This window comes from Triticum urartu, chromosome 5 (assembly GCF_003073215.2).
Source record: "Triticum urartu cultivar G1812 chromosome 5, Tu2.1, whole genome shotgun sequence".
Classification (NCBI taxonomy): Eukaryota; Viridiplantae; Streptophyta; class Magnoliopsida; order Poales; family Poaceae; genus Triticum; species Triticum urartu.
Genome location: NC_053026.1, coordinates 527,090,491 through 527,107,655, shown reverse-complemented (window position 1 = coordinate 527,107,655; position 17,165 = coordinate 527,090,491). Strand labels below are relative to the sequence as shown.

General features: G+C 46.4%; 1 pseudogene; it reads right to left on the bottom strand.

The window, feature by feature from the left end:
- Positions 1–11,456: 11,456 nt before the first annotated feature.
- On the bottom strand, positions 11,457–12,592 carry LOC125556593 (annotated as a pseudogene).
- Between the last annotated feature and the right edge of the window lie 4,573 nt (positions 12,593–17,165).

Here is a 17,165-nt window from a genome sequence, read left to right as displayed (position 1 = left end):
TCATGATGCCACTTTTGGGGAACGTTGCAGAAAACAAAAAATTTCCTACGGTTTCACCAAGATCCATCTAGGAGTTCATCTAGCAACGAGTGATCGGATTGCATCTACATACCTTTGTAGATCACGCGCGGAAGCGTTCAAAGAACGGGGATGAGGAAGCGTACTCGACGTGATCCAAATCACCTGGAGATCCTAGCGCCGAAACGGACGGCACCTCCGTTCAACACACGTACGGTCAGCGTAACGTCTCCTCCTTCTTGATCCAGCAAGGGGGAAGGAGAGGTTGAGGAAGATGGCTCCAGCAGCAGCGACGGCGTGGTGGATGATGGAGCTGCAGTACTCCGGCAGGGCTTCGCCAAGCACTATGGAGGGAGGATGTGTTGGAGAGGAGAAGGAGGCACCAAAGGCGTGGATGAGAGGCCCTCCTTCCCCCACTATATATAGGGAGCCGGCTAGGGGGGGCGCCGGCCCTAGGAGATCCAATCTCCTAGGGGGGCGGCGGCCAAGGAGAATCCCTCTCCCCAAGGCACCTTAGGGTGCCTTCCCCCTTTGGGACTCTTCCCTTCCTTGAACCCTCTAGGCGCATGGGCCTCTTGGGGCTGGTGCCCTTGGCCCATATAGGCCAAGGCGCACCCCCTACAGCCCATGTGGCCCCCCGGGGCAGGTGGCCCCACCCGGTGGACCCCCGGGACCCTTCCGGTGGTCCCGGTACAATACCGGTGACCCCGAAACTTGTCCGATGCCGAAATAGCACTTCCTATATATAATTCTTTACCTCCGGACCATTCCGGAACTCCTCGTGACGTCCGGGATCTCATCCGGGACTCCGAACAACATTTGGGTTACTGCATATACATATCCCTACAACCCTAGCGTCACCGAACCTTAAGTGTGTAGACCCTACGGGTTCGGGAGACATGTAGACATGACCGAGACGACTCTCCGGTCAATAACCAACAGCGGGATCTGGATACCCATGTTGGCTCCCACATACTCCACGATGATCTCATCGGATGAACCACGATGTCGAGGATTCAAGCAACCCCGTATACAATTCCCTTTGTCAATCGGTATGTTACTTGCCCGAGATTCGATCGTCGGTATCCCAATACCTCGTTCAATCTCGTTACCGGCAAGTCACTTTACTCGTACCGTAATGCATGATCCCGTGACCAGACACTTGGTCACTTTGAGCTCATTATGATGATGCATTACCGAGTGGGCCCAGTGATACCTCTCCGTCATACGGAGTGACAAATCCCAGTCTTGATCCGTGTCAACCCAACAGACACTTTCGGAGATACCCGTAGTATACCTTTATAGTCACCCAGTTACGTTGTGACGTTTGGTACACCCAAAGCACTCCTACGGTATCCGGGAGTTACACGATCTCATGGTCTAAGGAAAGGATACTTGACATTGGAAAAACTCTAGCAAACGAACTATACGATCTTGTGCTATGTTTAGGATTGGGTCTTGTCCATCACATCATTCTCCTAACGATGTGATCTCATTATCAATGACATCCAATGTCCATAGTCAGGAAACCATGACTACCTATTGATCAACGAGCTAGTCAACTAGAGGCTTACTAGGGACATGTTGGTGTCTATTATTCACACATGTATTACGATTTCCGGATAACACAATTATAGCATGAATAAAGACAATTATCATGAACAAGGAAATATAATAATAATGCTTTTATTATTGCCTCTAGGGCATATTTCCAACACAAAACACTCTTGTATTATGGGAAGAGGGATTGGTTCATTTTGTAGCATTCTGCATCTTATCTCCCTCGCCCACCATTTACTAAAAAAGATCAGATCTGTATTTAATCTTACCAACAAGTAGAATACACAGACAATGCCAGTGCAGAAGTGTAGCCCATTGCTCTTGTTAGTACATTTTGTCTTGTAACACTTGTACTTCCAGGGATTGGTAGTTGATTATGTAGCATCAATCTGCATCTTATCTTCATTATCCTCTATCCCTTCTAGTATTATCATGTCTATAATTACTCTCTACAAAACGTAGAGTACAAACAATGCTTATGAAGAAGATTCTGTGCTGAAATTCTTGAGTTATCCTTCCCTTGACATGGAGAAGGGCATTATAAAGCCGGTGTTAACTGTTAATGTAAGTCAATCCTTCTAAAGCCTTTATCCTCAACTGCTGTTTAATTTGCTCATACTCCCTATCGTTTACTGCTGTTTAGTTTGCTGTTTCTACCAAAATGCATGTTCGTAAGAACCGTAAGTTCTAAGTTTTACTTGTAAAACCAAATTCCTTATTCATACCATGCACATTACTTAACACTCCCTATATGTATGCTTGTTTTTGTGGATCTATAATCCAGTGTGTGGTGAAGCAGCCCATGTTTGCACCTTGTCATCTCCTATTTTATCTTACTGATGTGGCTGATGATATGAACAACATGCCATGCACATTATCCAAAATAGATACAATGATTTTCTTTACCCTTCATCTATGCTTGTTATGTTGACATAGTAATCCAATAGTGTGGTGAAGCTCCCCGCATTATGAACAATGCCAAATTATGCTATTGATATTTTGAACTTACTCTTTATTTTCTAATTTGAAATTGGATAGAATTGACAGAACAGTTATCATCTTTGTTTATACACGTGCAAAACCTGTCATCTCTCTGCTTTGTTTCAGGGTGATATGCCTCATGGCATGCACAAGTCTGCTGAAGGCTGTGAGACAAACCCAACATATATTACAGCAAAGAAGGCAAAACATCTTGAATATAGCGAGACAACCCCAAAGTCTTGTCTTGATGCAGTGTTCAAGTTACTTGAGACTAACAGTCAGACAAGCTCACAGAATTCGTTGTCTGAATCAGTTCGACTTATTCAGTCCCAAGTTCTAGCTGAAAGGCATTCTGCAACTCAACTTCGACTTGAAGTCCTATCTCTAAGAAAGATTGTGGAGAACACCAATGAGAACCTCATCGCTAAACAGCTACACCTGGAAGCTATGACCGACATGCTAGGCCGGTCTCACAGCCTTGCGCAGCAGTTCCCCCGCAAGGCTAACCTTTCTTGAACTGTTTTGGAAGTGGTCTCGGTTCAATATTATTTTGTTACGCTGCAATGGTGCCCAGTTTTTGTAATCTGCTTCTTCGTTGCGCTTTATGATCACCGGTGGCGAACTTCGATGCCCAGTGGATGTAATATACCTTAAATCCTTTATTGTATAGTGTAGGTTTATTCTTAGTTACTATGCCATAATTTATTTATTGTATAGACTAGGTTTTTCTTAATTCCTACTAGTTACTACCATCATTCACTATCTGAAAAAAAATCAGATGTAGTCGACCGGATCGAAACATTCGACTCTAACGGGCCAGGTTTTTAGCGGGCCACAATTGGGTCGGCCTGCGTCTTTCTTGGGCCCGAATGATTGGGGCCTTCACACATTGCGCCAGGCCCAAACTTACACCGGCCTATATTTTAGTTGGGCCTTTTGTCGACCCAGCGCTTAGTTTGGCCCAGGTAGCGTTGGGCCATTAACAGGCTGAATATTGTACTGGCCTGTTATGGCCGAGATGAAACCACGAGCCTTTAGCAGGCCAAAATGCATGTTGGGCCTCAATTTTCACTAGTCATCGACGGGCCTTCAGCAGGCCGAAATGTAGACCGGGCCGTTTTGGGCCCAGTTAGCTCACGGGCCGTTACCAGGCCGAAACATATCTCGGGCCTTAGTTGGCCCACTGATATCATGGGCCTTTAAGAGGCCGAAAGCTTAGCACAGGCATCAACGGGCCGAATTACGCGACAGGCCTTTAACAGGCCCAAAGTCACGTTGGGCTTAACTGTTGCCACCTTTAGCACGGGCTGTTAGTGGGCCCGATGTCCCGTCGGACCATATATGGCCCATGGGCAGCACGGGCCATTCCTAGGATGAAAGTCACACCGGGCTGAAATGGGCCCATGTCTACATCAGGCCTCTAACAGGCCGAAAGTCACTGGGCTGTAGTTGGGCCCAAATATTTGGCGAACAATTAACGGGCCAGATCTGGCTTCGGGCCGCAAATGGGCCGAAATATTGGGTGAACAATTAACGGGCCAGATCTAGCTTCGGGCCATAAATGGGCCCAAATATTGGGCGAACAATTAACGGGCCAGATCTGGCTTCAGGCCGTAAATGGGCCTTTATTAAGCATGTCGTTATTGGGCTAGCCCACTAGTACCTGATTAAGTTCTACGTGCCTTTGACTGGGCTGGCCTTTTTAACCTATATGGGCCTTTGTTGGGCCCAGCCACGTGTCGACGTATCATAGGCATGTCTCCTCCAATGGACGGGCGACATCTGGCCCACTGACGAGCTGACAGGTGTTCCCTTCGGCCAATCAGAATTTTACACGTGGAAATTTCCCATTGGTCAGGGCTGTTAATGGGTTATCGGATCCAAAATCTGACCCGATAGCTTAACGGCGTTCTGTTACGGTGGATGCCACGTGTTAGTCACCCTTGACGAAAGCACTTCTGTGACGCGCGAATTATCGTCATGGAAGTGGACACTTCCGTGATGATAATTTTGGTAATGTCATGGAACACTTCTATGACAGCACAGGTATGACTATCTTGATTCTATCATAAATTTGTCTTGGATGTACATGCATGACAAAAAACGCGACCTACTGTGACAAACACGTATCATCACGGAAGTGTATTTTTTTGTAGTGACTCCATGGAACAAGATGTGGCCTCAAATGGTGTTTCAAGGGATCCTACATCATCATCTATTGCTTTATGCCTTATGGCTAAGGCTTCAAAGGTATCTCCTACTTTGAACCCCCCCTATGTCTCTTGATGATGATGTTAATGCTAATGATGATGAGGATAATGATGAAGAGAATGATAGTGTTGCCTCCTTAAAAATTAATGGGGAAATGATTTTTAAAGCTCTTCATGAAAATAAAATTGCTTGTTCCAACTTTATGGAAATCATGTCCATTGCCATTGAGGGCAAGAAATATATTGAGGAGTTGGAATCTCATCTCGAGGAGCATGAGGTCACCATTGAAAAAATGGAAGGTCATGAGCATGATTACGCTAATGAGATCACGGACCTCTCTCAAGCTCTTGAACTTGAACAAACCACCAAGGAATCTCTTGAGGAGGCTTTTGCTCTAGAATTATCTAGAGTGAGGGAATCTCGTGATAGAGCTCTTGTGGTGACCAATGATTTTGAAACTAAAAATGCTAAGATTGAAGTTGCTCATGCTAGACTCCTTGAGGATTTTGAGCACCTCAAAAATGGCTCAAGGGTCATTAAGGGTGAGCTCATCAAACTCCCTGAATCTCATGCTCAACTTGAAGCTTCTTATTTAAAAGAGCTTTCCAAGTTATCCTATCCTCTTGTTGTTAATGATGATGCTTGTGCTACTAACTCTATTACTTGTGAAGCATCCATTTTGAAGGAGAATGTTGAGCTACGGGCTCAACTTGAGTTGCTATCTAGCAATTATGGGAAATTGGAAGAAAGTCATGAAAAGCTCTCAAGCTCTCATGATGATCTTCTAGTATCCCATAATGTGCTAAAGATAGCTCATGAGGCCATGATTGCTAAGGTAACATCTAGTGAGCCTCATGTTGATACAAGCACTACTTCTAGTCAAAATGCTATGTTGCCATGTGCTAGTCCTTGTAATTCATCTACTCACAATGTTGGTACATCTTGTGATGAATTGCTTTTCTTGCCTTGTTGCTCTAACGATGAAGCTTATACTTCCTCTAGTACTTGTGTTGAGACTAACCATGTAGAGAAAATCAAAGAGCTCAAGGCCCAAGTCACTTCTTTGAAGGAAGACTTTGAAAAGAGTCATGAAGGGAAATTCACACTCAACAATATCTTGAGTATGCAAAAAATCCCCCAATGACAAAGGTGGACTTGGATTCAACTCCAACAAGAAGAAGAATTCCAAGATGAACCAAAAGAAGGGCCAAGAACAAGTCAAGAATTCAGCCAAGATTGTTTGCTTCAAGTGCAAATTAGAAGGGCATTATTTTAGATCTTGCCAATTGAATAAGAAGGCCATTAGTGCCAAGCAACAAGGGAAGCGGCCACAAGTTCATTCTCATGCTCAACCACAAGTTGAAGAAAGTCCTCTTCCCAAGAATCCTCAAGCTAATGCTTCTCAAGTTGAGAAATCAAGTGAGAAGAAAGTGAAGAGTAGACGTTGCTACTTATGTCGTGAGAAAGGTCACCTCGCCTCTTCATGCACTAGTGGTAACTTATCCAACCCAATTATTATTGATGATATCTATTCTCTTGGGAAGGATAATGTTGGCCATGTGTTTTCCAAAGTGGTTGGTACTCAAAGTGGTTTCAAGAAAAGAACCATTTGGGTAGCCAAGCCTATTGTGACTAACTGATACGTCCATTTTGCATCATGCTTTTATATCGATATTTATTGCATTATGGGCTGTTATTACACATTATGTCACAATACTTATGCCTATTCTCTCTTATTTTAAAAGGTTTACATAAGGAGGGAGAATGCCGGCAGCTAGAATTCTGGGCTGGAAAAGGAGCAAATATTAGAGACCTATTCTGCACGGCTCCAAAAGTCCTGAAACTCCACGAAACTCATTTTTGGAAATAATAAAAAATATCCAGCGGAAGAAGTTCACCAGAGGAGGGCCCACCTGTCCACGAGGGTGGGGGCGCGCCCTACCCCCCAGGGCGCGCCCCCCTACCTCGTGGGCCCCCTGTTGTCTCTCCGATGCCCATCTTCTTCTATATGACGTCTTTCATCGAGGAAAAAATCTTAGGCAACCTTTCGGGACGAAACTCCGCCGCCACGAGGCGGAACCTTGGCGGAACCAATCTAGGGCTCCGGCAGAGCTATTCTGCCGGGGACACTTCCCTCTGGGAGGGGGAAATCATCAGCATCGTCATCACCAACGATCCTCTCATCGTGAGAGGGCAATCTCCATCAACATCTTCACCAGCACCATCTCCTCTCAAAACCCTAGTTCATCTCTTGTATCCAATTCTTGTCTCCAAGTCCGGGATTGGTACTAGTAGGTTGCTAGTAGTGTTGATTACTCCTTGTAGTTGATGCTAGTTGGTTTATTTGGTGGAAGATCATATGTTCAGATCCTATATGCATATTATTACCCCTCTGATTATGAACATGAATATGCTTTGTGAGTAGTTACGTTTGTTCCTGAGGACACGGGAGAAGTCTTGCTATTAGTAGTCATGTGAATTTGGTATTCGTTCGATATTTTGATGAGATGTATGTTGTCTAGCCTCTAGTGGTGTTATGTGAACGTCGACTACATAACACTTCACCATTATTTGGGCCTAGAGGAAGGAATTGGGAAGTAATAAGTAGATGATGGGTTGCTAGAGTAACAGAAGCTTAAACCCTAGTTTATGCATTGCTTGGTAAGGGGCTGATTTGGATCCATATGTTTCATGCTATGGTTAGGTTTACCTTAATACTTTTGTTGTAGTTGCGGATGCTTGCAATAGAGGTTAATCATAAGTGGGATGCTTGTTCAAGTAAGAACAACACCCAAGCACCGGTCCACCCACATATCAAATTATCAAAGTACCGAACGCGAATCATATGAACATGATGAAAACTAGCTTGACGATATTCCCATGTGTCCTTGGGAGCGCTTTTCCTTATATAAGAGTTTGTCCAGGCTTGTCCTTTGCTACAAAAGGATTGGGCCACCTTGCTGCACTTTATTTACTTTTGTTACTTGTTGCTCGTTACGAATTATCTTATCACAAAACTATCTGTTACCACTTATTTCAGTACTTGCATAGAATACCTTGCAGAAAACCGCTTATCATTTCCTTCTGCTCCTCGTTGGGTTTGACACTCTTACTTATCGAAAGGACTACAATAGATCCCATATACTTGTGGGTCATCACTAACCTCTTAGGACCCAACTTGGTTGGGGACCAACTAGCTCAAACTTGATCAATAGGTGTTGTTGGAGGGCATTGGAGACTTGGCTACATTATGAAGATTTAAGGGGACTTCATCATTCTTATTGTCTCAAGCCAAGTCAATTGGGTGAAGATTTAAGGGGACTTCATCATTCTTATTGTCTCAAGCCAAGTCAATTGGGTTATCAAGTTTCTATTCTAGATACAATGTGCCTCCTTCCGGTAACTTGTACTTAAATTGTTTACATCGAAAGTTACTTGCCCCTTTGCATGTTTTGGTTTTGTTCCTTGCATGTGGTTGTATATGTTGTGCCTCCAATTTGCTTATCTTGAGTAATCAAGTATGTGTGTGTTGGTTTGCACATCATGTATGTGTGTGTAGTGCGTTGAGCCTTTGTGCATCTTGTTTGTATGTTAGTTGGCTCTTGTGAGAGATTAATGGAACATCCCATTTTGGGGGAGTGATGTGCTTTGTGTATCCCTCATCTTGATGAGGCTTTCATCTTCTTTCTTCACCACGGTTTGTCACAAGCATAGGTTCATTATATGCTTATTAGTAAGCTTGTGAACCCATTTGCTAGTTGTGTGTGGGAATGATAGGCCTTGCACCGTGTGCCTCATTCTTTCAAGACTTTATTGATGCTTAATGCTCATCCGTACATTAGTTTTCTCAAGTGCATTGCCTTGACTCACACACATCATTTTGGTTGAGCCCATTCTTAAGTTGCCTCTTTTACTTGTTGCTCAACCATGTGTTTGTTCCAAGTACTAGGCTTTGTTTCCTATATGCTCACTTGCACTTGTTGTAAGTTTTTATTGATTTTGGGGGAGCTATGATCCTACTTTATGCACTTTGTATCCAAATACAAATATTCTTATGTGTACACAAATCATGGGGAGCTTCTCTAGTTTCTTTAGAACACTCCTTTGCTCATATCATAATATCCTTTTTCATGTGGCTCGTAGGATCATTGGCCTAGTTGGTTCAATTAGTATCTTTTGATAGCTTGCTTCAATTGGTATCTTTTGATTGCTTGATTGCTTGTTTCTCTCTTTGTTATGTCTTTGTGGCATATCTTCCTTTTGCAATCTTTGGGCCTCAATATAGTTTGTCTTCCTCCAATATTTACCATTGGATATGTGTATTGCATTCCACTCTCTTGTTGAGAAATACACAATTTATGGAGGAACACATTTTATATTGGCCTTCTAAGCTTTTAGCCCATTTTGGCAATCGATGCCAATGGGGGATAAGTTTCAGAGAGTTTTGTGGAGAACTTAAGAGAGTTGTCTCTTCTGGCTTTGGTTTATTCCTAAGCATACGCATCTCCTACACATGCATTATTGGTTGTTGCATTGCATGGTGATGCATAATTCCTTATATAAACTCTCTTGAAAGTGATTGTCATCAGTTACCAAAATGGGGGAGATTGAAAGGACATGCGGTGCCCCCATGTGTGGTTTTGGTAATTGATGACATTCTCTATGTACTAACGGTTGCATTGAGTTATATTTGAAGGATTTTTCCATAGGCATTTCTTGAAGTCCATGTGTTGATTTCAAGGAGTTTATGGGTTGACCAAGGTGCTATTAAGGAATTATCCAAAGATTGGTCATGTGAGTGTTGAGCTTATTGCAAGCATGTCTTGAAGAAGAAGAAGAAGAAGAAGATTGTGTGATCATTCATGTTTACCTTCAAGACATCATCCAAACGAAGAGAGTTGGAAAGATTCAAGGTTGATCAAGACTAAGTCAAGAATGAATCAAGTTGATCAACTCACAAAGCGTAGAAATGTACCGAGAGGGGTCAAGTGATCACATGGTATGGTAAGAATTGTCCATTGCACTTTGTGTACTAACCCATGGTCTATGTGAGAGTCTATGTGGGGTTAGGTACGTGTCCATGGGCTTGCGTCAAGAGGAAGATATCATACAACCCATGGAAAGGATGACATCAAGTGGTGATCGTCATCAAGATTGCCGTGTGCAAGTTCAAGTGGAGCATCACGAAGAGATCAAGTGCTTGAAGCTTGCCATCCATTGTGGTGTCAATGGACTTGTGAAGATGTGCCGAAGAGTGGCTCACCCATAGTGGAGTATGGGGGAGCAATCATCTAGTCTCCATCGACCCAACGCAATCAAGAAAGGTGGTCCATCTTGAGGAGGAAAAGATCGCCATCATCTAGCTCAAGTGGATCATATGCAAGGCAAAGGTTTGCCCTTGATAGGTTTTTTATTTTACCGGTCTCATGGTGGTAGTTGGGAGACCGGGTTATAGAATCGATAGCCATACTATCAAGGGGGGATCTCAAGTGAGTAGCTTGATCGTATCGTTCGTCGAGAGCTCAAACCATTGCATCCTTGCATCATGTTTCTTGGTTCTTGTTTGGTTCTCTTTGTGAGTCTTAGAGTTTATGGTCATCTTGATGACAAGCTTGAGTTCATCGAAAACGGAGTTTGCATGCGTCTTCTATGATGTTTTCGGTGTTGGAGGTTTTACCGGTCTTATCCGAGGAAGGGTTCTCACCATTTTCTTTTAGGCCTTCTCTCATTTGCTTCTTATTGGTATTTCTATCAAGATTGTGTTAGCCCTTGTCGCTAGCTTTCCAACAAACTTGGTTTCGTCGAATTCGGAGTCCGTTTGCAGAAGTTGTGTCGGTTTTGGTGTCCTTAAAAGGGGTTGTTGCGGATGTAATTTTTTAGTACCGCTCTTGGGAGCGGTACTACCGCGACTACTTCCGTGGCTACTTCCGCTCGGGACCAAAATCTCGTCACAAGTCCAGCGGTGGTAGGCACGGATGTAATTTTTTTAGTACCGCTCGTAAGCAGTAGTACCGCTACCCTTAGCAGTAGTATCGCTACCCCTAGCAGTAGTACCGTGAGGTCAAGCGGTACTACCGCTCCAACGGTTCTTATGGCTTTTTTGCCTCCTCGCTGTTGTGTTTCAAAGGGCTACTACCGCCCTAGCGGTAGTACCGCTCCTTGGAGCGGTAATACTGCTCTGTGCGGGCTGTGAGCATAACAGTTGGATTTTTTCCCACCTATAAAAGGGGGTCTTCTTCCCCAATGAACCTTATCTCTTGAGCTCGTGTTCTTCGCCCATTGTTGACCTTCTTCGAGCTTGCTAACTCTCAATCCCTTCAATGATTCTTGCTAGTTCTTGAGGGAAAAGAGAGAGGAGATCTAGATACACGTTTCCACCAATCACTTTCTCCTCCAAGTGAAGGGAACCCCTTGGATCTAGATCTTGGAGTTCTTCGTGTTCTTCTTTCGTTCTTCCTCTCATTTTCCTCCCTAGCATTAGTTGCTTTGGTGGGATTTAGGAGAGAAGGACTTGGGCACTCCGTATGCCCTTGCCATTGCATTTGGTACATCGGTTTGAGTTCTTCATGGTTTTACGTGGAAGTGAAGTTTGAGAAGCTTATTACTCTTGGGTGTTTGGGCACCCTAGAGCTTGTTCCTCTTGGATGCCTTGGCGCCCTAGACGGTTGGTGGTGTTCGGAGCTCAATCATTCTGGTATAAAGCTCCGGGCAAGCGGCGGGGTCTGCAATTAGGTTGTGGAGATCGCCTCGATCAATTTGACGGGTTCCGGTGACCGCCCCAAGACCCCTGGAGCGCGTCCTCCACGGCCTCATCCAGCATCTTCCCCATCTGCGGCGACAGTGGCTGCTCCAGTCCCCGGCGACCCCCTTCCGGAAGAAAGAGTCGCTCCTGATGCCCGACGCGTTCCGCCGCCCGTCCCTGTTGGCCTCCATGTTCCTCAGCTTCTCCAGGCTGCACAGGTCCACGATCTCGTCCACCACCCCTCGCGCCACCTCCTCCTCGGAGAAGCCGCATCCCATGAACTCCGCCATCGTCTTCAGACTCCCCGCCGGGTCGCGCAGCATCTCCTCGTTCCTCAGGAACAGCACCTCGCCGCCGCAGCCGCCGGAGGGCCGGCGGCTCGCGTCCCAGTACTTGAGCACGTGCCGGCACTGAGGGCCGTAGAAGCACCGGCCCTCGCGGAACAGCTCGGCCGCCTCCTGCAGCGAGTAGGAGTCGGAGTTCACTCCGACACTCGCGGACGCTTTCCTGGTGAAGAGCCACGAGGAGACCAGCGCGTCCTTGGGGTCTCGGCAGACGTACACGATCCGCACGCCGTCGTCAGCGACGACGCGGTCGGGGAGGAGCGAGTAGGGGAGGTGCGTGGCGAGCACGCGCGGGGATGGGAGCGCCTCGAGCTCGGCCATGTGCCCGTCGCGGACCTCGAGGAACGGGACGCAGTCCTGCGGGTTGCGACGGCGGAGCGGGTGGTCGATGGAAGAAGGCGGCTGCGCGGCGCGTCGGACGGTGGCGAAGGCGAGGGCCTTGAGCCAGGTGGTGCCGGACTTGGGGTAGCTGGCGAGGAGCACGTCTGCGCGCCTGGGCGCGAACCCGGCGTGCAACGCCGGGAGGCCGCCCCGCAGGGCCGACTCCGGCAGGCAGAAGCCGCCGTAGCGCCGCAGCGCGAACGGCGGGCACCGCGTCTCGAGCGGGAGCGCCGGCACCAGCTCCGCCATGCCGGCGTACGTCGGCGCGCCGTCGTGTGGTCCGTCTCCGTCCTGGCGATGGCGAGGGGAAGCCATGGCCAGCTCAGAAACCCGAAGCCGATTGGTGCCGCGGCGGATTCAGCTCAGAAACCCGCCGGTACGTACCGCGCTATCCCTGCCATTCTGCCTGCAGCAGGCTGCACACGGTCCTTATCCGTTACTGTCTCGAGGAGCGTCCATTTTTATCTAGTTTCTTTTTTTTAAGGCAATCTCGCGAAGCTTTATTCAACCCGTCACAATGTTTACAGAGACGAAAGAAAAACCTTCCGGATGGCCCAGCCATACATGACGCCCAGGCCCTAACCTTAATGCACTTCGCTAGATTGCGAGCCTCCTTATTGGAGCTCCTAAACTCATGAACTATGTCACATGAAATAAAAGAAGGAATAGATAACTTAATTTCCTCTACGATAGCACCATAAGCCGATCCACTCCCAGATTTGATCTCAGCCACCACGCCTTGGCAATCCGACGCTAGATGTATTCGGTGCACATTCAAATCTTGGGCTAACGCCAAACCTTCCCTGATCGCCATTGCTTCGAGGGTAGTCGGATCGCCTTGGTTTGTGAATACTATCGATGATGCACCTGAAAAAGAACCATCATTGCTTCGACAGATCGCCGCGACTGCTCCATGTCGCCCCCCTCTGCCCACTGCAGCATCCACATTAATTTTCATATAGAACTCCGGTGGAGCAAGCCATCCCGTGCCTCTGGTGGCCGCAATCCCTCGATTCATCTTCGTCGGAGTCGAGTCCTGGATCTCTCCCAGATATGTGTTTACAAAGCCATGAATAGCAAACGGGCTCTTGAATATATTTTCATATATCGCCTTCCGTCTCGCCCCCCATAACGCCCATAGCGTTGTCGCGCATCTTACGAACTCATCTGACGAAAGAGCTTTCTCCATGGCAAATATCCACTCCTTGGCACTATCCTGTTGATTGAGACTTAGCTGATCCAAGATGATATCAGTTGAAAGCGCCTAGGTGCTCCTAGACATAGGACAGTCCAGTAACGCGTGCCTCCATGAGTCATGTACTCCACATAATTTGCAAGATGATGATGTAGACATATTACGCCTATGTAACACAGCCGCCGACGGGACAGAATTTCTTGCGAGACGCCACAGGAAAACCCTGATTTTCGAGGGAACTTGCACCTTCCACAAAGACTTCCATTCAGCTCCTTTAGCTTCTAAGTTTGATGTGCCCTCCCTGCCTTCGAGCCAAGCCTCTCTGTTTTGTTTGGTTCGCACTAGCATACGGTACGCCGAGCTTACCGAAAAGTGACCTCTTGGTTCCTCGCTCCAAGCCCAAAAATGTGAGAGCCGTCTAGTGCATAACGGGATCTGAAGAATTGGTTCTGCATCAAAAGGAGTGAACACCGTACGAACCAGCTGCTCATTCCACACTGCCATCGATGTTTCTATTAGTTCTGCCACACGTCGAGGGGGGTCCGGAACCAGTGAAGTAATGGGCCTTTTGTAACTTTCCCTTGGTATCCAGTTATGAGCCCAGATGTCCGTGTTTTCTCCATCTCCTATCCTTCGAATGATACCTTGCGCTACTACATCTCTCCCATCGAGAATGCCTCTCCAAATTTGTGAAGGACGGGAACCCAATTCTGCCTCCAATAGTGATCGATCAGGAAAATATAAAGCCTTCAATATTCTAGCACTCAACGACTCCGGATCATTCAATAGCCTCCATGCTTGCCTTGCCAAAAGGGACAAGTTAAAAATTTCCATATCTCTAAATCCCATGCCTCCCATATATTTTTGCATTGTCATTGTATCCCACGATACCCAAGCTGGTTTCCTTCTTCCGTCCTTACAACCCCACCAGAACTGTCGGATTATTGATGCGACACTCTCACACAGTCCTCTCGGGAGCCTAAAGCAAGACATAGAATATACTGGGATCGCCTGGGCTACTGACTTTATCAAAACTTCCTTGCTTGCTGCAGACAGTAATTTTCCCATCCATCCTTTTACCTTCTCCCACACTCTGTCCCTCAAATACTTGAAAGTACCATTCTTTGAGTGTCCCACTTCCGTTGGCATGCCCAAGTAACGATCATTTAGAGACTCATTATGCACCTGGATTTTATTCTTCACCCCGTCTCTGATTGTTTGAGAGCACCCCTTACTGAAGAATATAGATGATTTTGCATTGTTTACCTTCTGACCCGAAGCCTGACAATAAGTTTCCAACAAGCTTGATATCCTCTCTGCCACCTGCACACTCGCCTTGAAAAGCAACAGGCTGTCATCTGCAAATAATAGATGGTTAACGGCGGGGGCCGTGGGTACCACCTTAATAACTGCCAACAATGACGATTGTGAACTAGATTTCAAGAGGCACGAAAGGCCCTCTGCTGCTATCAAGAAAAGGTAAGGGGAGATGGGATCTCCCTGTCGTAGCCCTCTAGAAGGTTTAAATTTCTCAAGCTTCTCTCCGTTGAAGAGAACTGAAAAAGAGACACTAGAGATCATCGTCATAACTGTGTTAATCTGGATCTGTGCAAAACCCAACTTGCCCATGATGGCTCTCAAGTAGTCCCACTCTAGCCTATCATAAGCCTTCATCATATCCAACTTTAGTGCACAAAAGCTGTTATTTTTAGACTTCTTTCTCTTCATGAAGTGTAAACACTCATAAGCACATATGATATTATCCGTGATCAATCTCCCAGGCACAAAAGCTGACTGTTCTTGAGATATGATGTCTGGTAACACTTTCTTCAGTCTGTTGGCCACAACCTTCGATGCTATTTTATACAAAACGTTACATAAGCTTATTGGTCTAAATTGTGAAAGGAGAGTGGGGCTGTTCACCTTCGGGATAAGTACCAAGACTGTTTCGTTAATGCACTCGGGGCTTTCCTCCCCTCTCACTATCCTTAAAACAATATTAGTCACATCATCACCGCATGTGTCCTAATGTTTCTGATAGAACTACGCAGGGAAACCATCAGGGCCAGGGGCCTTAGTTGGGAACATCTGAAAGAGTGCCTGTTTAACCTCTTCTTTTGTATATGTAGCACAAAGCTCCTCGTTCATTGCTGCTGTTACCTTACATGGGACATGTTCCAACACCTGCTCAACTCCTTGCACCCCTTCGGACATGTAGAGGTCCTGGTAAAAATTATTCACCATTGATCTCAACTCAGCTGGGTCATCTTCCAGCACACCCAGCGCATTCTCAAGAGCCCTGATCATATTTTTCTTCCTCCGTAGACTAGCCCGAAGATGGAAAAATTTTGTATTCTTGTCGCCCGAGGAAAGCCATTCAATTCTGGCCCGCTGTCTCCACATGATCTCTTCGCGATGATAAAGCTCCACCAATCTTTCATTAATCTTGATCTCCACATGCGTTGGTGCCGTGCGCAACGGATCCGCTCGTAGTTCATCGAGCTTCTTTTTTAGGTCTTTGATCTCCCGTCTCACACTCCCAAAAGACGTCTTGCTCCATCTGGTAATCCCCTTGGAAACAGCCTCCAGCTTATCATGTAACTCCTGAACACTTTCACAAGGCCCCATAGCCGACCATTCCTCGCTCACCGCCCCACCAAAGCCTTCATGTTTTTCCCACATGGCCTCATACCGAAAACTCTGTGGTGGTTTTGCTTCTCTTGCTCGACCAAGGTCTAGGAGAATGGGACCATGATCCGAGGTAGCAGCCACCTGGTGGTCCAAACCTGCTGAAGGGAAACGAGCCAACCACTGAGGATTGGCCAAAGCCCTGTCTAGTCTGCACCTTGTATAAGTCCCTCCGGCCACCTTCTTCTCAAAAGTCCAAAATCTCCCCTTGTATCCAATATCCATCAACATGCAAACATCTGTGGTTTCACGGAAAGCTTGGATCTGTGCATTACTACGTTGTCCAACCCCGGCATGCTCGCTTGGACGTAGAACTTCGTTGAAATCTCCTATACACAGCCAAGGCAACGGGCTCAAAGTGCTTATGTTTTTTAACATTGTCCATGTTTGATGACGCAGGTGAGTCTGGGCCTCACCATATACACATGTCATTCTCCATAGATCCTCTCCGGGTTCCTCGACAGAAACATCAAGATGATAACAAGAGTAACCCAAAACATCAACCTTTATTTCATTTTTCCAAAACAAACCTAAGCCACCACTTCTACCTTGATTATCAATTGCATAAGCTTGGTCATAACCCAAAGTACTTGCTAAAGATTCTACCCTAGATCCTTCAGTTTGTGTTTCAACAATACATAAAAGGGTAGGGGCAAATTTCCTCGCGAACTCACGAAGTTCTTGGACTGTCGCGGCGTTGCCCGCCCCGCGACAGTTCCAACAAAAGATACTCATTGGGCCCGGCGGCGCTCCTCAAAGGAGCCCGCCAAATTCTTCACAGTCTTGTTCTGATCTTCTTTCTCCTGTTCCTCCATCTTTGTGCGCTTCGAATCTCTTGTCGGTGGTGGGCTAGTCACACTGTTTGCAGTTGCAACTATAGCCAGCTCGTCACCCCGTAGCATACATGTTTGCTCTTCAAGCCTCAAAACTGCGGTGGAAGCAGACTCGGGCCTCTCTCCCCACTTCCTGCTGGGATCATCCATCATCATAGCCGCAGCCGTATCATCCTGTTCTTCCCCTTCTCTGTAGAGATCGTCACCAACCG